This window comes from Pezoporus wallicus, unplaced genomic scaffold (genome assembly GCF_028554395.1).
Source record: "Pezoporus wallicus isolate ANWC-B61680 ecotype Strahan unplaced genomic scaffold, APGP_CSIRO_Pwel_v1 contig_5908, whole genome shotgun sequence".
NCBI classification, from domain to species: Eukaryota; Metazoa; Chordata; class Aves; order Psittaciformes; family Psittacidae; genus Pezoporus; species Pezoporus wallicus.
The window spans coordinates 919,709-941,559 of NW_026635282.1; the positions used below are offsets into that span (position 1 = coordinate 919,709).

General features: G+C 38.2%; 1 protein-coding gene and 1 long non-coding RNA gene across 2 annotated transcripts in view; one reads left to right on the forward strand and one right to left on the reverse strand.

Moving 5' to 3' along the window:
• The window catches only part of LOC130603207 (uncharacterized), a 50,941-nt gene extending 44,546 nt beyond the window's left edge, over nucleotides 1–6,395 (reverse strand). The window contains exon 1 of the long non-coding RNA XR_008973088.1: nucleotides 6,299–6,395. This is a non-coding gene — a long non-coding RNA (uncharacterized LOC130603207). The remainder of the gene's footprint in view (nucleotides 1–6,298) is intronic.
• A 663-nt stretch (nucleotides 6,396–7,058) lies between these two features.
• ST6GALNAC5 (ST6 N-acetylgalactosaminide alpha-2,6-sialyltransferase 5) overlaps nucleotides 7,059–21,851 on the forward strand; it is a 125,174-nt gene continuing 110,381 nt past the window's right edge. The window contains exon 1 of the mRNA XM_057416829.1: nucleotides 7,059–7,150. The gene's annotated coding sequence lies outside the window, so the exon portion shown is untranslated. The remainder of the gene's footprint in view (nucleotides 7,151–21,851) is intronic.

Below are 21,851 nucleotides of genomic sequence, written 5' to 3' on the forward strand. Positions count from 1 at the left end.
TCTATGCCACTATAACAATACCTGAGAGTTCACTTAACTCAAAGAAACAAAGATCTCTGCTCTAGAAAGTATCAAAATCTTCTGCGCACAAATGTAAACTATACATAAATTATTTAATTGACTTTAAAGACATTTATAGCATCTGTTCTCAACAAACCAAGTAAAGTTGGGTAAACTTAGCCACAAAAGCTGCACTTACAATAACCCATGTTTTTATTTCTGTGTGTTAATACATGTTGCACTCACTCATGCACACAGAAATGGAGATCTGTGGGAATGGTACATTGGATCCTACCCATAAAGGGTACATCCCTCAAGCAGTCTCTCAGAGCATAGCACTCTCTGAAATCATGTCATTGTAACCCCTTGGACTGGGCATCCAGCACATGCTTCATGAGCTGTGTAAGGCTGATGGATGTGGGAGAGGTCACATCTCATGGAAAGATGCTAACCTCTACTTGCAGCTACAATGTTGATGAGTACCAGGAGGACCTGCATCTTTTCCATCACACAATGGACTCCATGGTGCTGAGAGAGGAAAGAATCTAGAACTCCTCTAACTAGCCTTTAATTTACTTGGTTTATTGCCCAGGTAAGAGCATCATCAAAAAGCAACAGGCTTCAAAGTGTAAACTTTAACTTTGTCAGTGTGTGCTGAATTAAACATATATAGATTAACTGGGTACATAAAAGGACTGGAGATTCCAGGTGTGTTTGTCAGCATTGGTATATACGCAGCAGCTGCTATCATCTAATTTGGGGGCAGATTCTGGTACGCAGGTATTCATGGCATAGAGATTTGTTTCCTTTAAGTGAGCTATTTTGTCAGCCACCACAAAGAGGGGAAGGAAAAAGCATTTCTGGGATAAGACTTAAAACTAAACAAAGGGAAAAATGCCATTCACATGCTCAGCTTTGAGGGTCCTTCAAACCTTACATGCTGCCAAGGAGCTTATTAAGAACTTGGGTGTTATTTTTCAGACATACTCTCCAAATACACTGTAATGTTCCCTTCAGAACCATTACAGCATGAGCTGTGACTGCATAGTAATAGCATGATGTAATACGGATTCACTTCATCCTCTTTGCATTCAGGACAGTGGAGTATGTTATTCTTGAAGTACATTCATACTTAATAGTATTGACATGGATTGTGAATACAAATTTAGTCAATTCTTTTTCATAGAATCATAGAGTAGTTAGGGTTGAGAAGGACCTTAAGATGATCTAGTTCCAAGCCCCCTGCCGTGGGCAGGAACACCTCATAATATATAGACCATGTCACTCAAGGTTCTGTCCAACTTGGCCTGGAACACTGCCCCAGATACTCAAGTTAAAAAGTGGTTTAATTATTGAATTAACCTTTTCAAACCCTTATAGAATAGCCAGCCTATCCTCCTGAATTTTTTGTTCCTGTGGCTTTACATTTAGAACTTATTTTATTAATTTGCACCAGATCACCCCATAATCCTTGTCAACGAGTCCAGTGATCTTTTCTTTTTATTACCAACTTCTACCTTAATGACTGAGTCTTCTGTAAACCTTTGGGTTTTCTTCCAAATTGTTGATAAAAATGTTAACCAGAGTATGCCCAGGGAGCTATCCTAGCAGAATTCCTCTTTTGTGATCATTCTTCATTTAAATTCATGTTTTGAAATGTCAGTTAACCAGTTTTCCATTCATTTAATGTGCGACGTCAATTTCATATTATTATGGTTTCTTAACTCAAATGTCATGAGTTCCACATCAAGTGTCATATAGAATCAAAGTATATCAACAGTGTTGTGTTTCACTTTTAGTCACAAATGGAAAAAAAAGTCAGCAAATGTGTTTGACAGTATCTCTTTTCCATATTGTACTTAGATTGGCATTTACCATATTTCTCCTCTTTAATTATTTAGTAATTGAGTCCCCTGTCAGCCATTCCATTACTTTGCTCCAGATCAATTTCAGACTGATGGGACTGTAATTATCTAGGTCATTAAGTTTATCCTTCTTAAATATTAACACAACATAAGTTTTCTTCCAGCTTTCTGGAACTTTCCCAATTATTCCAAGACTTGGCAAAAAAGCAGTAATAACAATAGATTCCAGTCAGCTATTTAACAACTCCTGGATAGTAATTATCTGAAGTTTTCTACGCAAATATTTTCTTACTTCAGAAGCTTCTATTTAATGTTTTTCTTTGTTGATTTGTTGTTGTTGTTGCCTGGTAGTTCATCATCCTCATAGAACATCACCAATTGTCTGTTTTTTCCTTAAATACCAAATACAAATATTTATTGAAGACTTCTTTCTTGTCTTCATTACTCTTAGCAAATCTTCCACTACAATCTGATAAAGAACTGGTACCATTGTCAGGATTCCTAATGTATTTGAAAAATACTGTCCTTAATTTTATGGCCATAAATTTCTTGTCGGCTACAATTATTGGAAGAATTATTTATGTCATTCCTTACTTCTACTCTGTATTCAGTGTTATCAACTTTTTTCCTTCATTTTGATGATTTACAATTATGTAGAGGCTTTCATTACCCCCTTGAGCTAGATATTTTTTTAACACATACAGCTTTCCTAATTTTGCAGCTATCAGAGTATTTGTATTTTCCAATTATTGACCAGTTCTCTCTCATAGCTGATTTTCCTTTACAATAATTTTCAGTTTGATAAAAAGATTGCACTATCCGTATTAGTGCTTGGGTTTCATTCTCTTTACACCCATAAAGAGCAATCAAGCTATTATCATAACCACTAATATTTAGTTCTCTTATCAAGTCCTATGATCTCTTCATTATTTGTGAAATGAGATCTCACATAAAATTCTCATTTTTTGAGCTTCCCTTTTTGGGTTAAGAAATGTTTGTACATGACGTCCAAAAATTCTGCAGAGGTTTTAGTACCAGTGTCATGAAACTTTAGGCATGTGTCAGGCAGACTGAAATCTCAGATGATAGCACAGCTTTTTTGCTCCTACACATTAGAGAAGGTACAAAGGCATCCAGTCATCCTGCTCTCTTCTATGATTTGGTGATTTGCAGCAGCAGCTACTATCCCATCTAGTGTTTTATCCGTTAGAGTATTGATCCACTGCATTCAAGAGCATTTGCTTCTGAGCTGCCAGTGTCCTCAAAACATATGTCTCTTTTACCATAGAGTTCCGCTGTTTTTCCCCCTACTCTCTGCTTGATCTTTCCAAAATAGGTTATAAGCATTGATTTTAATGTTCCAGTTATGCAGTTCTTCCTATCTATTGCCAGTAATACCAGCTAAACTGAATTTATAAATAAGTAATTCTGATTACTTTCCTTTTTTACCCAGACTCCTTAGTACTGCTTTATAGAAAATCTACTACTTTTATATCCTTGACTAATTTTGGGTTTGCTATCTTGCTTTCATGCTGAATGACGACTCACTTCCTTTTCTGTTTGGTTGTATTTGGGTTTTTTTACATCAAATCCCTTTTAGCATTCATTTTCAGCCTCTTCCCTAGCAGGCTGTTTGCCTTTGTACTGAACAGGAGACCACTCAAACTGTGCCATCCTTTCACTGGCATCAAAACACAGATGCTCCAGAATCATTTTTCCTGTCTTCCTACATTTGCCAGCCAAGCATCCTTGAGGATCATGCAGACATTCTCTTTAAGCAACATTCAGGGTTCCTTAAACTTGTCTAAAATCTGTGAGACAACCACCTGTGAAGCAGAGTCACTAATGTTCAATGTGTAATCACTGATGATCCTTGCTCTCTGACACTGGACTGTTCAATATTAAAAACATACCTCGAGCCCAGGCTGTGCAGGAACACTGGACTGTTACCTACTTTTCCTTTGCAAAACAATCTTTCTGATGATTTTTGTATCTCCAGCTTTTTCCCAGATTGGTTTGGCTATGATCCCTAACTGTCCATTTTTGAAAAACACTTCTGCTTCTGGGGGATTCTGAAATTTGGGCAGGAGTGAATCAGAAATGGGGGAAGGCTGTCTGTTTGCAAATTAAAATGTAGGCTGTTCTAACACATCTGCTTGAGCCCTTCTTTTTATTGTTCCACAGAGAAACCAGAGCTCCATAGGCAGCCTAGTCCCTCGGCTAGCAGCTCCCATCTCTCTCCTGGATTGGCAGAATTTGGGAACTACAGAGTCTAGGTTCTGAGACAGTGTGTAAATTGAGCAGAGGAACTGTCAAAAAAATGAAACATTAAGAACTGGCTTGTTTCGTTAGAAGATTGATCAAAATGTCCATCTTTCTATGGGACGTTTAAATGACAATCAACTAGCAGTCTTCACTGGAAAAAGCAGAACATTCTACAAGAGAATTTCCAATCAACTCTTCTCCTGCCCAGAGGAGAGCTATCTAAATTAATTGTCTTTGACAGGTGAGGTCTGTCCTCATCTTGGTACAAGAGATAAGTTACAGCACATCCGGGTAAACTTGCACAGCTTTTTAATTACAACAAAAGCATTTATCACAAATGTCTTGTAAACTAAGTGTCAACAGTGTTTGGATTGAAGTTGCCTGGTCATGGGGTTTGATGACTTTAATAGAAATTATGAAACATTATCCTGCATTCCATGATCAACTTTTCCTTCAAACCCATTCTTATAGTGTCTATATTTCATCAAGCACTACTGCTCAGGCCTTGAAATAAGACTAATCAAATCCATTTGGTCTCACATTGTCTTTTTTTGTCATAACTTCAGAAAAGACGTTCCGTTCATTGTCCTGACGCACTACAAGTTGCATTGCTTCATCAACTTAGAGCCTTGATTGATGAAAGACACTTGATATATGGTGATGTCACCTAGCAAAAAGTCTGATTGCTTCCTTGTTCTATGTATTAGTTCTGCAGAACTAGGAAGAGAGCTAAGCAAATGTATCCCCTGAAGACACCATATAGAAACTGGAAATCCTCCAGCACCAAACTTTGCAGGATATGTCCACATGGTACAGTACAAGCCAATGCCATGCAGAGATACTCTTGCTGGCTTTGAATGAGCAAAGCATGTCTGCACAGAAATGTCATACAATTTGTTAGATTTTTGCAAGGAAAATATTTTAAGAATTGACAGAGCATAACCTCACAGATCTTAAATGTCTAGTTTCTTTGACTGTGAACAACAGGTTGAGTTACTTGGAATTGTGAATCCCTTTTCGTATTGTGATACTTAATTTGCATACATACACACAAAATAACATGATAGAAAGCTGGTACACTAAAACACCATAGATAAGTCACTGCCATGGACTGTTTTTCTGCAAGTGTTGTATCAGGAAGCAAGACTGCAGAGTTCATACTTGAACAGTCAGATGAAAGCTGTGTACAGTAAGCAACTTGAGATTATCAAGTCATTGTGGAAGCAATTACTATGAACACTGCAATGATTTTATTTTCTGTTATTTCTTCAAGCTATCTTGAAAAACTCAGTTCTTTTCATCAGTACCTCAAAGATTCTTCTCAAAAAAAAGTATGAAGCAGACTGACAGAGTTTCTGAAAGCATTTTCAATTACATGAAAGGAAGCAGTGAGCATTTAAGAAACACAGGACAAAAGAGTGAATATTTAAGTTAAGGATATTGAGCTATAACATCCCAGTGCTTTATGTGCCATACTTCTCATTGGCATCAATGGGAGCTCCTACTTCAAGCTTAGGACAGGACTTTATGTATCCACAAATGACTACAAAGCACAGAGGCCAGTCTTTTCCTGGTGCTGATGCCTTTGTTTTATTTTTCATGACATTTGAAGTGGCAACCAGCCCCAGTGATTGTTCGAATTAGTGTCAGAATGCACTTTTTTTTCAGAGAAAGGAGGGCCAGGGAGTCAAACTGCATCATTTTTCAAGGGCAGATTTGCAGTCCTTGGGAATTTTAAAATCTGGATAGTACCGTATTGAGTGCATCAGTAGTGAACGGGATAATTTAATGGCACCTTCCGCTCTCAAGTATTTCTTTCCTTGAATAGATTATTAGACAGCAAGGGTTGAAGATGCAAACCTTGAATCATGAAAGCATGTGTACATAATGAAGAGGTATTACAATGAATTATAAGCACTGGTAATAATTTAGGATCCAGAGGGCTTGTGACCTCTGCTTTTAAAAACATGCTTTAAATGTTATCATTCTACAGCACTGTCTTCACAACTCTTTATCTCCTAAATGCTTTTGGACACACAGACCATGGGATTAATTATATACTGCAAGCAACAATTCATGAATATTTAACACACTCATTTATATTTAATGAATAAATTTGCATTTTGACAGTGTTATTTAATGTGTTTTAAGGAAATACTTCTCATTACCTTTCAATTTTGTAGATTAGGAGAATGTAATTGGAATGATAAGGTAAGAGAGGGACTGCACGATTTCCATGCGATTGTTCGCACCATCTGTTCCCATAGGTTTTTGATGGAAGCAGGTGCTTGGGTTCTGGGGGGAACTTTCTGTGTATGTCGATGACTTCATCCCGGTCTAAGAGGCGAAGTTGAGGGTGGAAAGGCTGAGGCAGGAGGCAGCCTCTCAGCGCGGCCTCACCCTTGCACCTTCTCCAGGTGCCTTTTGGGGGCGGGACCTTCCCTGACAGTTTTCATTGGAGTAGAGAAGTGTCACTCTTGAAGAGAGGCACGGGATTGGCAGTTGCCATGGCCCTGGGGCTGCCCAGGTGTGTTGACAGTCTCCGGGGCAGCAGAGGTTGTTCTGGAAAGTTCCAGCCAGCCATTTCCAACCCAGAGCTCTGTCTGGAGAGGCTACAGGACAAGGGTTATCCTGGAAGAGCTTTCTTGGCCCGGGCACAGCTGGGGAGGACGGTGCCAGGGACATGGCGCCTTAGTAGACATCATTACTTGACCTTCAAAGTTGTGTGCTGGAGCGCTTCCATTTCTGCTTAACATCTCCCAGCAGCAGGAGCTCAAGGGTTCCAGGTGGGTGTTGTCCAGGGCTGTTCAAGGCACACCAACGCGCATGGCTCTGAGCTCTTGAAGACATCATATTCACATCATGATGTGATTTGTTTCCTGAAGACCTGGTTCATACATGAACTCTCTTTAAAAAGAAAGAAAAAAACCCCTCAACCCCCCACATTTAAAAATGCAGCTCATCTTGCAGAAGCACCTCTGAGCTGACCTGTGTACATTTCAGCGTTTCAAAAGCAGGAGGTAAGAGAAAAATACCTTTTCATCTTTTTGTGTTCTAAGTTTTTAAGCCTCTCTCATGGCTTGTGGAAAGGGGAAGCAGTAGGGAAGAGGAAAAACTTGGGGTTTGTTCTGTAAGCCGTTCTGATATGAAAAGTGTGTCATTTAGATTTCTAGGATTTCATTTGGTTTTCTGTTCTCAATGGGACTAAGTACTCGACCTTGGTACTTTGATGTCTTTGCTTTGCCTTTTAAGCATGTATTTAAGCAACTCAAGTGTTTCCTTAGGGGTAGAGATGCTTTAAAGATTTCTCAGATAATACAAAGGAATAGTTTCAAATAGTCAGACATAACAAGAGAATTGCCCAGGTCTTGATGGTCTCAGATATGTCTGTACTTAACAGCGATGCACACAACAAAATATCCCACAGGTTTCCTGTATTTAATACGAAGGGTTGATTTTATAAAGCTGTTTATAAAATTGCTTACCATTTGCTTCTTTAACAAAGTATATGCATTGTTTCTATTTGTCATTTTGAAGTGCCATATGGTGGCAGATACTAATCCACAATATGTTACCATAGTTCTCTCTGATCACTCTTGAAAACAACGTAATTACCCAAATGGTGACTTGACCTTTCATTCAGTTTTAATGGACTGTTTTCTAAGCACACTTCTAATCAAAAAGAATGGCATGGAAAGTTATTGTTGAAGTTGGCTACATAAATCTTGTCTGGGAAGGGAAAATCTTCAGGCCTGAATCAGGCCACCAGCTGTCTGTTCAGCACCCAGCTTAATGATTTCTTGATTCTCACAGGGGGGCTCTGGAAATAGCTTTGAAGTTAAGCAAAACAAAGATTTGAAATATAAAAACTGTGTCTGTATCCTCTGGGCAGCAATGTATAAGCAAAGCTTTGCCATACTCATTGTCCTGGGGGAATATTCCTACACAATATTAATAGAAGCGGATGTACAAACAAAGCTCATATCTGTGTTTTGGTGTTCTTCTCTTTTACATTTTATGAGGCTTGAAATCTTAAGATACTATTTTGACTGCCTTCAGCATGCTAAAGGCTGATGATTTGCACTTAGTGATGTAACATCACTGTACATCTCCAAATCAAAAATTATCTTGCAGTTTGTCAGAGACATAAAGTATTTCTGGTTTTAATATATCAAAAGATTCTAAGCTTCTGGTGGAATGTATGGGGCAAATATAGGTGAACTTCCTGCAACTCTCCTTTTTACTTCATCTAAAACACAGAAGATTTGTCAGGGCCAAGAGAAGGTATGTGTAGGTCAATTGTCTCCCAGAGAAGGCTTGCAACCATTCTGTGTGTCTGCAGTAAGTGCTGATGGGCTCTGTCACAGGCGTGGATATGCAGGTGCTGCAATGGACAGCTGCAAAACTGTCCATTCCTCCTGATTGAGGAGGTTCTTTTAGTATTTAGGAAGAGAGGTTTTAGCCCTGGTTACAGGTTTTTCTTCCTGCTTTGGTCACAGAAATGGTTAATAATGTTGAAAACGTTTAAATCAAAGAAACTTAACATTCATTCTTGAGTAAATGGTTTGCGTGTTTTACCCTTTTATTCTGGAATTTGATAACCTCCCTGTTTTTTCCCTCAAAACAGTTTTCTGCCTGGAATGTGAAGTGATCTGGACTTAGCATACTGCCTTAACCATTCTATCAGTAGCAGTAAATCCTAAAATTTCTGGGAATGGCAGGATTGAACCCTTAGTTCCTAAGTATATTTTGTAAGATATTTGTTGCTGAAAACATATTGCTTGCCCCTGTTTTGATATGGCATGAAAGCAACAGAAGTCCTATCTTTAAAACTGTTTCCACTGGGAAATCTTGTGTTTGTGGATATGGTGACTGATTACATGCATCACAAAACAAAAAATGCATAACTGAACAGTAGCAACTGTCTGAAAATAATCTATCATTTCAAACAGTTGAAGGCCCCAGTGTGACAAGTCACCAAGTATTTAAACACTCTTCATTCGATCAGGCTACATACTAACTAGATAAAACGTACTAGCTATAAAGGCATGAAAGAATAAATTTAATTCCTCCCATGCCGCACCTTTGAGTATGCCTAAAGTCATGTTTGATACAGGTACAATGGGCACTGGCTTAGATGCCATCAGACCCCAGTATGCCCAGTTGCCAGTATACTGGTTTTCTCCAGTATTAAAGATTTAAAACTTCTGGAAACCAAAAGATTATTCAGGATAGATTAAGTTTGCCTTCTTACTTTGGTGATCCACATTTACTTGTCTAATTTAACTCAATAATATTTTGCCTGAAAATGTATGTGACCTGGGAGATGAAAAGTCTGTAAGTTTTCCTGAATTTTATTCCAGATATATGTTTCTGTTGAACAAGTAAGCAAATTGTATTCAGATACATGAGAAACTCATACAACATGTTTGCTTTGTATTTTCCAAAGCAGTGCTACTCACATCCAAATTATACAAAACCAGTATGTTCATCACTTAGAATGCATGAGGAATAGCTAAAATCAAACTCGTTGGCTATAGGAATCAAGACTGGGGGGCAGTATTTAATTGACTCAGAGTCAGACGTGTTTCTTCTGTCAGCAAGACAAGGTAACTTTTCAGAGACACAGAAGTCTCTCTCATTTGTATCTTGTGCCTAGGATCTTTAAGACCCATGGAAATTTTCTTCTCTGGAGCATTCTTTCTTCCGCTGCTATATTTCCTCTGAACAAGACATTGCTCTCGTGCTATTAATGTTAATGAGAGTACTAAAATCTCTCAATAAGAAAATGCTTGACTTAATAAAGGCATTGCCATTTCTGTTCAGGATCAGCTTGATTTCATATGCAGAGATTTCTATGGACAGTTTTACAAATGCTTTTATTAGGCCTGGGCAAGCGTCCTCTGGAAACCCTATGCTTTCAGGGCACAGTATGAATACTGGAGTCAGGCTATTTGGAAAGATAACACAGTAAAAGTTTTACTTCAAAATTCTGTATATTATCTCAACCTAAAAATGTTGACACCTGAACAGAGCAAGTGCTGATACACTCATTTATAATGAAATAACTAGACTTGCCTGAGCTTTTGAAGGTTATGTGACTGCATCTCATTTCACTGATATAAATAAAAGCTGAAGTTTCTTGTTACCCCGTAAGGCTACTCATGCCATTGTCTTCCAGATTCATTTGAAGATGTTGTCTTTGATCTAGAAAGCTAAATAGAGTCAATCCTTAGAAGAAGCTCTTGTCAATATGGTTTCTGTACTTACTGCTAGTGATGGGACGTAAGCCACAAGTTCTGGGGGTAACAAAGTCTAATTAGCAATGGGTTTGTCCTCAGTGGTCTGCATTTCTCCATTGATTAAACTCCAGATTCCCCCATGTCCCTTAAAATCCTTATACTCTGTGTCATCTCTGTGTCCACTTGTCTTTTTCCACACTTTCCCTATTCCTTTCTTGTGTCTGCAGATGCACTTTCTACTGGAGTAACTTCTGAAGACAGCTTCAGAGCTCCTTCCCATATTCTTCGCCAACCTCTGCCCCATCTGATGGTGAAAGGAAGTATGCTTTGGCTGATTATAGTTATGTGTAAATTTCTGGTGGAGTTAATAAATGTGTACTGACTCCCCTGTTCGCTACTTCCTTGCAACCTCTGGGCAAATGAGAGACAATTTAAACTGCTCCTGCCTTTCCTACATGCAAAGCTCTAGTAGGGGCTCTTTCCTATTAGTTAGCTGCTGAGCTTCATGAGACTTCAGTTTTTCTGTGAAATTAGTTTTAAATTACCCAGTAAAAAACAAAGTTAATAATCGGAGGCAGACAGACTTGCAAGCAAGCAGTGTCTATGATCATGTAAGCTACGATTGCAATGGGTCATTAGGGTTAAATAAAAAAAAAAAAAGGGAAGGTGGAGGCAGTGGCTCACCATTCCTATGGACATCTTTCTGAACTTTTAGGACAAGATTGTTAGTTTCCCCTTTGGTCACAGAGACAGGCTGAGGGCAGGCAGCAAGCGAATTTTGATGAAACTATTGGAAGGTTGTATCACATTTTGCTTTAGGTGTCTTTCTTCCTCCTATCTGATCATATGGCAAGTCTTAAATAATTTGTTTTTTCAAGAGGTTGTCTAGGTGCCTGGAGATATCTAAATTTTGATATATTAGTACTGGAACAATAAACCAGAGGTAAGAATAAAAGTGTGCAGGGAGATTTTGTGTAATAAGAAACTATGGAAAGATACTTGGAGAAGTCTGGACTGACAGTTGATCTAGAGGACAGGAAAGAAAAGAGCAGCCTGACCTTTCTGAGCTGCCCTCAGAAGAGGTCAAAAGAATGAAAAAATAATGGCAGCCTTCAGTCTGGAAAAGGGCAGCAGGAAGAGAAGGGCAGCAGCAGAACTCAGCAACAGCTGTGTATTCAATTAACATTTGCTGCCTGCAATCCCATAATTTTTTCACTGAGTAGGAACCAGGATAAAAGCCATCCTACTTAGTGTCCATTTCACAAAGTAAAATCTAATTAGTAAAATGTTTAAAAGTTAATGAAGAATAAACGGAGTCAGAAAATACATTCTAATGAAGTGCAGTCCTTTCATACAAGCACTTGTGCTGTCATAAACTCTTATCTGTAAGTAAAATCTTGGTGTCAATGCTAATAAAATACCATCAGTAATGGGCCAGGAGGAGCACCATGCAAACTGTCTAGCCATCTCTAAAAAGGTTCAGCTTCCATGTTAATGAAGACTCCCCATAGATACATGCATGAAATCATTTTATTAATTTCCAGGCTTTGCCTGCCATTCCTCTCTGTTACTGCAGAACGTTGGACAATAAACCCATGATGATGTTTCATCTAGGCATGTAAGATGCAAGTACTGCTTTATTTTCAGACTGCTGCTTTTATATAGACACAGTCCAGCTTGAGCTACTTCCGCAAGAAATTCCCAGTAAAAAGAATACTCAGAGAATTGTCTGGTGAGCTCCAGATTATCACTGGAGGTCCCAGGGGTCCAGCTGACAAAGCATTTATTTGGCAGTTAAATACTTGATGCTTGAATACAAAAGTTGGAATATTACATTTTGGGTGCTGTAATATCTCCAGATGAAAGTTTCTGACATGGGACTAAAATTCAGCATTACATAATATAATATTTTACCCCTACACAGTGAAACTTCAGCACATTCATCTCTGGAAGAGTTTCCAGGGAATATTATGCATCCGTGGGAGATGAATCAGAAAGGAAATAGGTATTGAAGGTCTTTCAGTTTGCACATGGAGACTGAACCAAAAAGCATCAAGCCAAACAGAGTCCATTGGTTGCATTTTAGAGCTTTAAAACACAGAAGATTTTTTTTTTTTTTAATAGTGTTGGTTGAACATCAGGAAAATAAGCTTTAGTTAGACAAAGGCAAACATGTTAAAAAGAAGAGTACTGTGTGCAGCAGCACTGCAGAGAACAAGCCCAGACTGTGTGGGAGTACATCAGCATTGCTCTGTTGAAGCCACATGGAGAATCAGGCCTGAATGTTGAGTCCTACAGGGATCTTAGGTCATTTCTTCCTGATCCTCTGTTCTGCTGTCTGCAAGCTGGACAGTTGCATGTTAATAGAATCTAAATATTATCATTTCAAATGTCTCCTCTTTTTACTACAAATATTCATGAAAATTAATTTCAAGCTCTGCTTGTGTCAAGATCTAAATACAAATAATATCCAACTAGGGCACAAGAGAAGTATAATGCAAAGCCTCTTCTCATTATATAACTATCAAAAACACTAAAAAATTATCAGGAAACACGTTCTCTATTTTGACTTCTGAGTGATTATATAAAATTGAAATTTTTTTACAGGGAGATGTAGAATGATAGTTGTGTGACTTAAAGAGAAAAGAACAAAAGGTATAGTTGGAAAAATTATATTTCCCTTGAGGAAATAAATGTGAAAGAAAAATCAACCTCCAGCAAAGGAGCTAGATGTGATTAGAAGAAAAGATACAGCAGTAAACCCTAAAGAATAGAAAGTAGAAGAAGCTCTTCTAAGAGGTGGCTGAAAGGTAGGGAAAGAATCTGCTACCAGGCTTCTCTAGAAGAGTTATGCATAGCAAAATGCTGAAGAAAAATGAATGTGCTAGAGACTTGCTATGTAAGTACATGTCCATGCTCAGATAAACACTCACATTTCACAGCCTATCCAAGAGTAGCTCCTATGAAGATTTTAACATTAACCTGGTGTTCACCTGTATCAGCCAGCTACCACTGTTCTCTTATTTCATACTCCCTGAACTAGGTTTTATTTGTCTGGTTTTTGTTTGGTTTGGTTTTTCAATTGGCAGCTGTGGTTAGGGTGAAAATCCTGGTGGATGCATTAGGAATACTTCCTACTTCAATTATGATTGAGTGGATTTGTCACTAGGAAAAAATCTTATGACTGATCTTGATTTAAATTTCATACCCTTTTACACTAAATAGTGCATCAGAATCAGACCTTTTGCTGTGAGGTGGAGCCCAGAAAGGGTTCAGTGAGAATACTATGTTAAGGTGTTTGCATTCCCACCAGTCCTTCACCCCAGTGAAAGTTCCTATATCTTAGCAAGGATTTCCATAGTAGTGTTTTGTCAAAACAACTAGCCGTGTGCTAGGCCAGCAGTGAGCAGAGGTTTCAGGCATGTCGTGGAAACCAGCACTGAACTGCCCCTTATTGCTCTCAGTTGAGTTAAAAAGGAGAGAATTAAGCTGTTCAGTGTTGCTTTGCTGTAGATGCTCTTTTGTACTTGAACACCTAGCAATTTTTATGCTGTATTTACATACCTAAGCAGCTGTAATGCTAAGTCTATTATAATAAACAGAAAGCCAGTTTGAAAACCTTCAGAAATGATTAGGCAGAGAGCCTTTTTTCTGGGTGTTAGTACTGGGAGAAGTATGCTATGTGTGAGTAATGCAACTGTCGGTGCCCCCTGCCTTGTGTTAGGCTGGATTTGATAAGAAAGAACAACATTTCAGAACCCTTTTTGAGCTTTAAAGATTATGTCAGGGTTGATGGTGGGGGTTTCCTTGGGGTTTGGATTTTTTTTTTTGAGGTTGGGTTTTTTGAATCTTAGTGGTGCAGTTTACAAAGACTGATAGAACACTTAACTTCTAATCACATGATATTTACAGCATTTCTTCTAATGTACCAAAAAAAGTCAATGGAGTTTCTATGGGTTTTTTCCCTTGGCTGATCAAATATTTTAAAGAGTTTTATTATTTGGGTGGTATATGAAGTGAGTAAAGGAGAAACCCATTAGCTGAATGTAGCCCCTTTCAATTGCTGAAACCAGCTCCTTACCCCAGATCAGGTATCTTTTGTTAGTACCTTTGTTGTTAAGATATCGTTAACACATTTTCCTGTGGCTTCCTCATGGAATTTTACTGTGAATAATTAACAGTTGAATGGTGTGAATGGATGCTTAAATCACATGGTATTGCGCCTGTTCCTTGGTTCCTTGAGTGGATGCCCACAATGTTTTTAATCAGAAAATGAGCCTTGGAAGGGCCTGTTAGGGGGTTTATTGGCTTATAAAAAGGAGAGAATTGTATGAAGGGTAAGGGCAGTTGGAGATACATAGGCACGAGCTACAAATGGAAGAGCTTTTAGAGGAGCATGGTATTCTGTTTGAATTCACGAATTAAGATATGAAATAGCAAATACTGCCTACCCACCTTCATTGTTAGCTATACAGTAGTTGTATTTAATTTACAGTTATATATCTTTAATTGTTCTCTTTCAGGGTGCCTCCAAGCTTCTCTTAGCAGTGATTCTTAGAGAGAATGTCATAGGTGGATATATAAGCTTTTCTTATGTAAACGTATTCACACACAAATACATATTAGAGAGGGTCCATGAATACTAGCGTGAATGGGACTACATTTGTACATACACAGAAATGCTTACCAGAAGAGGAAAGCAAAAAATCCATTTCACCGTATTCCTGGTCTCTGAGACAGGATGAGCACACCAAGAACAGCCATGACAAGTGTATTTCTAAAATCTTTTAACAGGCAGCTCATTCATAAGAGCAGATACTCATTTGGCATAAGCTAGGTACTTCATTCACTGATCTTGCTATGCCAATTTTCACTGAGAATCATCTCCATAATTTTCAGAGTATCATTCTCTATGTTTCTTGCCCAGAGTGCTGTCTCACAGGACAGTCAGATATAATGACAATGGATATGGTATAAATAGACAGAGACAGATCTCTATAGGGATCATTTTGAAAGAGCCAGATGGCAACAACCTCATTTATTTTTTTTTTCCCCAGCTTCACAAATATGCTTTGCAGTAGGGCTGTGTCTTCTCATTCCAAACGAACCCAAACAAAAACCCATGTATCTTTTCTATGTACATTACGGTTCCTCCGGGAGACATCTGTACGCCCAATTATACAAAGTCCAAGCATCGTTTTACAGACTTACCATCCAGGAAATGCAGTGACATAACCAGATTGCTTATAATTGTGTTTTTTAATTGGCTTCCTGAAACATTAAAAAAGCCACTGAGAAGCAGAGTTACTGAGACTAGGCTCCATGCATAACAGTGCTTTGCATGAATAAGCCTCTGATTAATTCTGAGATCCCTTAAAACACATCTTACTCACCCTAAAAATGTAAACATTTCTGCATTCAAATCAGCATCCACATCACTCATTTAGTGTATCTTGCCTCCTACTTCTTTATATTCCTTCACCTTCTTGGCCAGTTTTTCCATTCTGTCTCGGTGTCATAATTTCATACCTTCCTCTTGATGATTCTGCACAGGAGACAGTAGCTTCCAAATAAACAAAGTCAGGGTTTTTTTCCCCTTACTATGTCTATAACCAACTGAAAACTTTTCTGTCTGTAGTCGGGGTATCACTACACTATCCAGAGTATATGTACTTTTGGAGTATAAAGGAGCATAAATGAATCAGTTAAGAAACTCAGCTGAGGTGTAACTACCCTCTTTAAAACTCTGTATTCCACATGTCTAAACTTCATATCAGGCACAGGACCATACATACTTCTCTTCTGGTTTTGCCAGGTTTTTATTAATTATCTTCAAGGACAGCAATATTTTTATATTCAGTATTTTTAGGGCAAGCCTTTACTGTTTTGTTTACCATTTTTATTTACATAATAAAAATCACAGTCTATTGTGCTGTAGTGCAGCAGGGAGGAACTTCTAGATCCCAGATTCTCACTGAAGTGCAGCTCAGGTTTAGTTCAGAAGACAGAGGAGAAAAACCCAGATTGCTTTCACCTGCCCTGTCCTGGTGGTTGTTTGCATTTGCGCTAAGCAGCTGTCAGAATGGAGTTCAAGTGTTACTATCACACCATCTCTGCTGTGGCAGTTGCGTCTCTCCTATCTGTAAAGTATTTTGGAAGCTCTCATCCCATTTTGGATGTTTGTTTCACCCTCCTCCTTGCTGTGAGTTAATTTTCCCCTTTAATGAGGAGATGAGGAGGCAGGCAAAGAGATGATAAATGCAGCAAGATGATAGAGAAATCTACATTTTCCAGAGAAGGCTTAACACTGGCAGGTTCAATCTGACTTTCCCTTTCTTAGGCTTGGATCGAAAATGGCTAAAAAGGGACAAACTGAGCCAACTCTGTCAGGTGACCACACTGTCAGCTGACTAATCTTTCAATATGTGATAATGGCCTGAATATGGTATGCAGTAACTGAAAATAAAAACAAAATCCTTTTTTCTTTATTTTTTTTCTTTATTTTCAAACTGTTGTCTGAATGGGGAGGCAAGTGATTTGGGGATTTTCTTTGTGTATTGTTATTTCTGTTTGGGGAAAGGTGAGCACCATTTTTGATCCATGTCTGTCTTACACTTGGGGACAGTAAAATAAAGGAAGCAATAAGCCTCTGTAAACACAATTTTCTGGAGTACAGTGGCAATAGTACTGATTAGTGATAAGTGCACTATTGTTCCTGAGTATCTCTATGAAGTGGAGGCACAAGCATTTTACTCCCTGGTGATCACTCACTTGAGGATAACTTTTAGCAGGAATTTATGCTCAGCTGTATTCTGCCCTAGTTCTGGTATTTCTGGTACTTCAAACTGGCACCTTCAGCACATTTGCCTTTGTACTTTGAATGGATTGCCATTTCAGAGATGACAAATTCTTAATACAGATTTGAAGAATAACAAACTCTGTGTGGCTTTTATATTCAAATTTGTTTACAGAATGATATTTGCAAATAACTCTTTAAGTCACTTTTTTTTTTAATCTGATGATGCAGTCAGTAGATTGTTCTGTGCTTGGAGGTAGATTTCTTTCATTATGTTCATTATTCATGATGGTTCTGTAGTCAATCCTATGCTATGGGAATCTGCTGCGTTCATTAAATATCATTTCATAAAATTGATGAACTGTGGCTGGCACAAGTTTATCTATAACATTTTCAAAGAGAATATATCATGTAACCAGCTTGTAAGATAAGCTTATGAGTTTCACAAACTATGCAAGTTTATTATGCATTTCCTCTTTGCATTGCTCTATCACTCTGTTACTGCGGGAAGCATGTGCCTCCAAACCAAGCCTAGATGCCTAAAGGTTCTTGGAGCTAGTACCTGATTTGACTACACTACTGAAAAAGTTGCTGATATGCAGTGAGCCCTCTTTTGGAATTTCTGTCCCATGTGACCTCATGCTTAGCTTTGAAAAATATGAAATTTCCAGTTCTTGTAATCATAACATTCAAAACTAATTCCTTCTGCTAATTCTAACAAGGGAAATTTCTTAATTTCCAGTATCAAATACTTGTGATGCACTTTCAGTGTTGCACACCCGTGTCTCCATGCAGGAGCTGATTGTGGTTTAAAGGTGTATAAACAACACGACATACAGAAAAATAGAACTAATTTTGAGATCCCATGGGTTTCAGTTTTGTATATACATGTAAGGAAAAATTGTTGCTGTGATGATCTAAGAATACAGATAAGTCAAGATTTTCAAGAAAAAGTAATACACATTATCACAACAGCTATTAGTATTGTTGAGGGGAGAAAATCCTCACATGGAGAAGGCCTTGCACACCCAGAACCAGTCTGTTTGTCCTTAGTGTATTTGCTTGTATAGTGAAAGAAATGACCTCTCCCTAATATGTCAAATATAGCTTTTTCATAAAAGCTAACTTTCCTTTTGTATTCAGCAGGTTATATTTTCTCATAGCCACCAGCTCTTTTTATGGAAAGTATGACTGCACTATAATAATGAACTAAAAGCTACATAGCAAGGAGATTGTTATTACAGTGGACAGCGCAACTGAAGCTTGATGACTTCTGCACTGATCACTATAAAAGTAAATTGCACATGGTGGGAAGTGCTGTGATCATCTGATTACATTAATGTGGTAGTACATTAGCTTAATGTATTGAAGGAGAGGAAGTTTACATCTCATTGGCACTAAACTGGAAATCTGCAAAATGTAATATAAACCAGCAACAAGTACCATAACTGGCTAAATTAATTTCTTAATGACAATCAAAGAGGTCTATTTCTAAGCAGTAGTTAAGAGCAGAAAACTATAGAGCTGTATGCAATCTTATAACCACCTTGTCTCAAGGAGCGCTTTACTTGCCAAGTGCTGCTCTTGCTGCAGGCACAGTTACAATAGCTTTTACACATGCATGTTGGTCACAGAAGTCTGTCCATGAAGAAACTGGAAATTAAGGCTCAAAGCAGATGATTGAACATCCATTGTTAGTAATTTGGTGTTTTGAATTCTCACTTCATACAGATTATTTTATACGTTCAGGCTTATACTTCCTAGATGAATGTATGCATAAATTAAGCAAATGGTGGCAGAAGGATGATACTTCATTTGGCAGGTGTGGAACTGGAGATTTATAACCACCACGGGAGTGTGGGGTTTCTATCTGTTTGCCTAAAGCCTGTTGCTGTTGTGATCCTACTTGTTTTTCAAGCCTGAAGGTATTGCAGTGTCTAGAAATATGCACATATGCACACAAATTTACTTGACATTTCACAAATGCTAGAATCTGCTAGGCTTTGTTAACCTGTTCACTAACAGACATAACATATAAAGGAAAGATGGGACTTGATTAATTTGCTTTGCAGCGATCTGTTAATGCACTGAAAGACAAGACAGCACCAGAGAGCCTGGCAGCTTCAGTATGTTCATGGACTGGTATTGAGGTAATAATGACAAAAGCATGCTTAGCAAAACATTTCTTAATCCTAGGGACATTTTCTCTCAAAGACCTTAGAGCACTGGAAGTCTGAAACCAAGAAAATTCTCATTGATAGATCTTGCTTCACCTTTGATTCTCATTCTGTTTAGCACCCTTGGTCCAAATCGATACCTCCTGCCTTTTCTTCTTCCAGCTAGTTCTGCTTACTAGTTGCAATAAAATGGCTTTCACTCTTCAGGCAAGCTAAGTGTTCAGGTAGATGAACTGCAGCTTTCAGAGTAAACCACTGGAGAATTTCACTTCTTTCCCATGCAGGTTTCTTTCCAGAGTCCATTCAAAGACTTGCAGTGAGGAAGAGATGTATACAGTTGAGATCCCATGATGACTCTTAAGTTTGTAGTGTTTTACATGGTTTCTATCTCCTGGCACAGTACGGATGGTTTAGTCCTAAATGGAGCTTGTCATGCAACAAGCCAGTGACAAAACATTTGCCTTTAGCTTTCAGTACAGAGCTATCATCTTTCAAAATGGACAAGTCAGAAATGCTGATCTCAGTGTCAAGAATACTTCTGAATGTTTTTGCAATCAACAATGCTACTCCTAAATTTCATTAGTCTGCTGTAGTGATCTAGCAATTAAGAGAACTTTAATTCTGTCCACTGTAATCTGACATATATGTCTGTCAACAAGCCTAAAGGATTGCCTGCTTTACGACAGGTGGAGAATTTTACACTATAAATACTATGCAGTGCTTTCCCAGGATTTACAACTACATCATATGTTTACCCATGCCTAGCTGTCATGCTGCTGCTAATTTCTGAACTGATCCTCAGATGAACTAGGGAAGCCCAACTCCCACCTCATTGGTCTCAAACTTTTTCTTCTTTTAGCAGCCAAAAAAGCAGCATGTAAAAACTAGTGGTTAGAAACATTCCAGAAGTGCAAAATAGTTACGTAGTTTAACACATTCCAAAACAATTTTTTGGAGGAATATAGACCTTTTCTTCTTTCTAGTCCACAGGATGCTCTATTACTGGATATTTAGTAAATTACTTTTTGTAGTATAATGCTGCTGAGAAAGATCTACAGCAGTATAAATTTGATGTGAATATGCAAATGTCATGCAATATGACAGCCTGTGCCAGCGTGGAGGAACACAGACAGTGGATCTCAATTTTATAACAAGGTGGTGAATTTTTTTTTATTTTCTTTTTTTAATGAGGCCATTGGGCAGAATTAAGAGGGGGTGACTTCTTTTTTTTCTTTTCCCCTCATTGCAAGTGTATCTCTCTGATCTTACTGTCTTATCTCTGGATGAGCTAGTTATAATAGAAGCCCTTAAGAGTGCTTTGTGTTTTTTGAGCCTGCAGTATTTTCACATCTGTCATCTGAGAAATCATCTTTCTTTTCTTATAACAGACTTTCTAACATAGCCAGAGCATTTATCTTCCTGGCCTGTTAAACTGCTTCTTCAGATCTATTCCTTTTGTCCAGTAACCAAAAAGAATTCACTCTGTCACAGTAATTCTCCTGCAGACTGAAACACATCCTGCCTCAGAACGCTCTTCTCATAACCCAGTGTGCAGACATTACCACCTGCTTCCCTGTTTCATAACTCATTGACAATTACATGACTCATGAATGCAAATTAGGGATAAACAATTCTCATGAAATTTGAGTTTACCCAAACTTTCTAAACATTTTCTGATGTTTGCAGATGTACTTCAAGTTTGTGAGTCTTCGGGAGGCATGATTTGTTTTTTTTTCCTTAAAACATCAACATCTCAGTGCTAACTATGAAGATGTCAGAGCAGTTCTAAAGCACAGATTTCCAAAAGCTAAGCAAGTAATGTACTTGTCTTATAAATAATACAGCTTAGTTGCACTTTCAAGAAATGTAACAGTCATATTTTACTGTCTAAAAAAACCCCAGACAATCATTAAATACATGTGATCTAATTATTCACATTTATTTCCACCAACTAGTCAGAATTCAGGAGTTTACAAGTCATTCCATTTAAGAACTTGATGTTGTAGTCTGGTGCCAGGGTGTGTTTAGCTTATTAAGGAACAGATCTGTGAGTGTCTGTCACAGAGAGCCATTTGAGCTGATGTTTCCCACTCATCTTACTGAATAGCTAATGGCAAGAATGATGTGGCTATTCCAGTTAGCCCGTTTAAAGTATTACTTCACTATGTGCTGTGGTCTTCACAGATATCTCTTTGGATGCATTTTTAGCCATGTTGATAGATGCTTCTTACATTGTAGAGTTTCTACGATACAGCTTAGAAACACCAACATAGGTGTACACAAAGCAGCTTGTATCCAAAACACTTCATCCTCTCTGTACCACAGCAGGAATTCTTACTTGGTCACAGAACCACTTGATAAACAGGATTCTGTTTCCAGATCCAAGCTACTACATCTATAGGAGGCTGCCACCAGCCTTGAATTGCCACTAATACAGAGACCTGTTCTGTATTTTGCTGCACCAAGTTGACATGTCCTGACATCGTAAGCAGAACTTGTGCAATTT